This window comes from Carcharodon carcharias, chromosome 2 (assembly GCF_017639515.1).
Source record: "Carcharodon carcharias isolate sCarCar2 chromosome 2, sCarCar2.pri, whole genome shotgun sequence".
Classification (NCBI taxonomy): Eukaryota; Metazoa; Chordata; class Chondrichthyes; order Lamniformes; family Lamnidae; genus Carcharodon; species Carcharodon carcharias.
The window spans coordinates 72164332-72170331 of record NC_054468.1 but is presented as its reverse complement, the minus strand read 5'-3'; positions in this window follow the sequence as shown (position 1 = coordinate 72170331).

Genomic DNA, 6000 nt, shown 5'->3' with positions numbered 1-6000 from the left:
TACTGTCAGTTTCTCCGATTGCATGAGTTTAGGCAGTCTTGAGGTAGCAGTTGACTGGGTATGGCACCAAGGAGCCCAATAGTAATATGAAGTGAACAAGAAACAAGAGGAAAACTCACCATTGATTGAAGGCGTACCTGGCACAAAGGAACAAGCTCATGGCTGCTGGAGGCCAATAACCTCAGCCCTGAGACATTGTTGAAGAAATTCCTCGGGTTAGCATCTTAGGTTTGACTAACCTTTATGGGCAATAAATGCCAGCCTTGCCAGTGATACTCACGTCCAGAGAATGAGTAAAGAGTCTCAACTAAGTTCCAGTGGGTGCACAAAATTGTTCACAATCAGGCGTCTGATGGACCCAAAAGAATGGCCGGCATAAAATAAAACAATAGCAAGGAGTGTCCTTTGGAGGTGTGAGGTTAAAGCATATTTTTGAGTAAATTAAGCTTTACAGTAAGTATCACACCCAACCCCTGCAAGGGGCTTAATATTCACAATTGGCAGAAATATTCATCCCTCAATATAAATGTTTCTTACTTCAAGGGGCAAAAATAACTCAAAGTAAAATATTATTTGGCTTTCCTGATAAACATAAAATCACACTAAAATTTAGCTTGGAATACACATAATAGGGTAAATGTATTGCCACTCCCTGTCTACACTGCATTACTTCTGGGAGCTAAAACCCAAAGAGCTGTGTAACGAACATGTCAAATGCAGAGTATTTATTCAAACAAATTTTGGCAACAGCATTAAAGCAGAAAACATATTTACTTTCCAGTAACATATTTAACATCAATGCTGCAACATTAATTTGTAAATCCAAATCCTAATACAATCATATCTGCAGCACTGCAAAGAAATTTACAAGCAGTAGCAGCTTAGCCAATGTTAATGAACCACCTTATCCTATTATTCTGATAACCGAATAAATGACATTTTCCCCTACATGCCCGGTTATATCCATGACGAATTTTTGCAATGCTTTCTGACATTCATTTTGACATTTTGTTTCATTAACTTGTCCATGTCTACCAATATGGGGTGTCTCCATGCACCGAAGTCATTTACACTTATGCCATAGTGGAACTTACATTAGACCCAGCACAGCTAAGCTCCTGTGACTTCATTTTGGTCTCCCAGCAGCATATTGCATATTATAGATGGATTTATCATTCTCATAGCACAAGGTCCTTTCGTTAAAATGCAATTTACCATCCTGTCAGCACCCTTCTCTAACCAAAGCCAGTCACTCTTCAAATCCTGAAAGTATTAAATGGCCCACATATTTATTGCATTTCAGATCTAGGCTTCTGTTTGCGATAAGAAAACATGCATTGATCTTCATGTTTAAAATAACGTAATATTTCCCCTATTTTTTTCAAATTACTTTTCTTTCTCTGTTGAGCTTCCTCTGCCTCACATCTCTTCCCAGCTGAGAAGGCAGGCGATCAAGCTGATCCCAGCTATCATCTTTTTACTGAATTGCATGAACATCAACCAGAGTGAGTTGCCTCTTAATTTTTCCTCCCTTGCCCTGTACTGGAAAAACATGTCTTGTTAAATTGGCAATTTTTCCATGTAATCCCATTTAAAATCAGAAATGACATTTTACTGGGACCACTGACAGGGACCTACACTGCAGTCACCAATGAATTACACAGTCAATATGCAGGTACAGCAAGTAAATTAGAAAGACAAACAGATTGCTAGCCTTTATTGCAAAGGGGTTGGAGTATAAAGTTAGGGAGTCTTGCTATAACTCCACAGGTCATTGGGTCATTGGTGAGACCACACCTAGAGAATTTGTAGAGTTTTAGTCTCCTTATTTAAAAGGCGGGGTATGCTTGCATTGGAGATAGTTCAGAAATGATTCATTAGGTTGATTAGTGGGATGAAGGGGTTGCACCTATACTCTTTTGGGTTTAGAAGAATGAGTGGTGATCTTATTGATACATAAAAAATGCTGAGAGGGTTTGATAGGGAGAGGCTAGGAGGATGTTTCCTCTTGTGGGGGGATCTAGAATTAGGGGGCACAATTTATAAATAACTGTGACAGACATGAGGAGGTACTTCTTCTCTCAGAGGATCTTCACCCTTTGGAAATCTCTTCCCAGTGAGCATTGGAGGCCAGATCATTGAATATATTCAAGACAGATTTTTGACTGATGAGGGAATAAACTGAAGTTACTGGGGGCAGGGGTGGCAGGGGAATAAGTAAAGCTAAGGCAACAATCAGATCAGCCATGATCTTAAATGGCAAAGCAAGTTCAAACGGCTGAATGGCCTATTCTTGCTCCTAATTCTTATGCTCTTAAGTGCAATCCTAAAGGTAAAATACAGTGAATGCTGGAAATTTGAAAAACAAATATAATTCTGAAAATGCTCAGCACGTCAGGCAGCATCTGTGCAGAGAGAAACAGAATACTTCTGGTCTGCAGCCTTTCATCAAAACATTACAGACTTAACAGGTTTTTAATGAAGCATTAAGGCAGGGAAAGGGGAAGACCTCAAATACAGATCTTCTCTTTTGTTATTTCCTCCCCTATTCCACTGCCCCCACCACCCTTTCTCTATCTCTGTGCTTGCTGAATTGTTCTAACGAAAGGTCACAGACCTCAAATGTCAACTCTTCTATCTCCACAGATGCTACCTGATCTGCTGAGTCTTGCCAGCATTTTCTGCTTTTATGACAAATACACAGTAATTTCACCATCTCAGGAATCAGGAAACAATCTCTTAGAAATCAGTATTTCGTATAAAATCATAGATTGCCTTAAAAAAAAGACAATACAAAACTGACAGCTAGTTTTAAAACTATGTTGTGGCTTATTTAGTCTCTAAAGCTCAGAGATTTTATTACAAAACCTATATTAATCCCCACTTAGGTTTAGCAAGGCCTACTTTCTAGGACCTACATCCCAAGAGGCTGAGAAAAATATCTGACTAGAGAAAGAATCAAGCATTTGAAGTGGCTGTCCAAGACAGGCATTTGACTTTTGCATAGAACGATGAGGGGTCTAATGTCTGATCTAGGGCCCCTCAGGGAAACTGGGATGACCAGATATCTGACCTGCTCCCGACAATGTGCCTCTCTTGGATAGGTCGGTCTCTTTCTTTCATGACAGTCTCCATCCATTGAGGACTATGGGCGGTTTCTGTTGGAAGGCTCAGTAGTCTCTAGCCCCACTCCTCTACTGAGGTCCATGAACAGAGGATCTTTCTCTCTGACCTGTTATCTATCTTTCTCCACCTCCAATCATGGGCCTCAGCAAACAGCACCTGGCTGTTTGGTACCAGGATTTCCCCAGCTTTGTGTGAACAAGCTGAGGACTCCAAGTCCATTCTCCACCTTGAGGCACTTTACCTGTTCCATGCAGCAGGGCCAAATGTCCCAAATCCACTGACAGATACTCTCTCACCAGCCCCAGCGCAAATTTTGGGATATGTCACCTCACAACTCACGCAGAACCTCAGCATGTAGCACAAAGTACCTCGGTGTCAACTGGATCCTGGCTCAAGCCTCATAAAAGCAATGTACTTCCACAGGCCCCTCCTTCCAGTTATCTCTTCAGTTGACACTCTGGCATCTAGATGTGTCAATGTGGCCAACCTGGTGCATTTGCGCAGTCCCACACTGGGTGTGCACACAGAAAAAGATAATCAAAAATCCGAATTTTAAGAACTCTCGAGAGATCAGGGAAGAGACTGAATGTGACTGAGAATTGGCATCTCTTGCAAATTGCTTGGGATGGCCAGATATCTGACCTGCTCCCGACAACGTGCCTCTCTTGGATAGGTCGGTCTCTTTCTTTCATGACAGTCTCCATCCATTGAGGACTACGGGTTGTTTCTCTTGGAAGGCTCAGTAGTCTCTAGTCCCACTCCTCTAGTGAGGTCCATGAACAGAGGATCTTTCTCTCTGACCTGTTATCTATCTTTCTCCACTTGCAAATTGCTTGCAAGAGTTGACATGTCTGAAGAAACAATACCCAAGGCCATGAGCAAAGGCACTCAAGCGAAACCAGCCTTTACAATATCAATTAATGATAAGTGGTAACGATAACGGGTGTGTGGCTGGAAGGAACAGAGTACACAAACATAAAAGTGCACCAGAAAATAGGGTCATAATAGGGAAAGGTGGCAAAAAGACATGATTAATGGCCTTATCCGTATGCATGTAGTATTCATAACAAGATAGATGAACTGATGGCACAAATAGAAATAAACGGCTATTATCTGATAGCCACTGCAGAGAGGGATTTGCAAGGTGGTCAAGAGGCTATGAACTGAGTATTCAGGGGGAACTTGACATTTCAGATGGATAAGCAGAAATAATGTGGGAAAAGGTGAGATTGTCTACTTTGTTATTGTTCTGTGCCTTTTAAGGATCGACCACAGGAGACTCAGACACAAGTTAACGATTGTTTATTCAAGCAAACGCAGGGAGAGTCTGCCTTAGACTGGCTAAGACAGAACTCTACCTATTTCAGGAATACCTTGTTTTATGCACAACTAGTCACGTACACATTGCATTATTCAACTTCTATCTTGTCAATGCATAAGGACGTGATAAGCAGGTGTCTCCAGTCCCAGGTACATATCTTTGCTCATCCAAGCTGGGCCCCTTCATCTCGTTCTAGCCTGGCTCCATCCCTAGCACTGATTGTCCTTACCCTCATCTGTTTATCCTCATCCCCCCTTCTGTCTCCTAACTAGTTAATCACTTATGATCCCCAAGATCTTTCTGAAGAGTTCTGCTGATATCAGCCCTTTTGGTGTACAAGGTTTGCCTGGAGAATTCTGCTGACCTTTGGTTTTACTAAAAACATAGAAATCCATGTTTAACTCTTACAATAGTAAGGATAGGATAGCAAAATATACTGTAACATCTCTAGTCCAGAAGCTTGGGACCAAGGCATTTCTGGATTTTGAATTTCCTGGATTATACAACAATATCAGAATATCTAACCACAAGTGTTTGAATCAAATGTACCGGAGACATAAAACAGTGCCATAACATTATGAAATGCTAATAAAAATTGTTTTATTTATCCAAATACTGTATCTTCCATGTTTCCAGAGTACTACACTAAAATGATGTCATCAAGGGAATAGGTGATTCCAGGTGACCCAAAATTAGCAATGCCAAAAGGCCCACAATGGGGCAAGTAGAGTAATGAGTATTTGCTAAACATTCAATATAAAAAATATAACTATTCCCTTTCCCAGAATAATTGGCAATGTCTGAAAGGCTTGGATTTTTAATCTTAATTCCTACCAATTAGCTAACCTTTCTTCCTCCATCTTGTCTCTCTCTCTCTCCTGCAGTCTTCTCACTGAAACAGCCAAAAGCTATGACTCTTATCTTCAGTACAAGCAGGGCCATTAGAATAGCTATAAGGCCATCACATTCACTATTTCGCTACATGTTGCAGCACCACAGTGGAGAATCCGAGTTGCGCGAGCCTGCTCAAAAAAAGTCCGGACAACTGGTGTTTCTGGATTTTCAGACTGGAAAGGTTGCAGTGCATTATTTAAAAGAGAATATAGGATGTTGCATTAGAGAGATTTAGGTGTCGATGTACAGGTACAGTAAGTAATTAGGAAGGTAAATGGCATGTTGGGCTTTATTGCATGGGGGGTGGAGTATAAGAGTAGGGAAGTTTTGCTACAACTGTATAGGGCGTTGATGAAACCACATCTAGAGTACAGTGTACAGTTTTGATATTACTTAAGGAGGGATTTACTTGCATTGGAGGCAGTTCAGAGAAGGTTCACAAGGCTGATTTCTGAGATGAAGAGACTGTCTTATGAGAAAACGTCAAGCAGGTTGGACCTATACTCATTGGAGTTCAGGAGAATAAGAAGTGATATTATTGAAACATACAAGATTCTGAGAGTCTTGGCAGGGTAGGGCGTTTTCCCTTTGTGGGGAAATCTAGAAGTAGGCACACCGTTTCAGAATAAGCAGTTGCTCATTTAAGACATACATGAGGA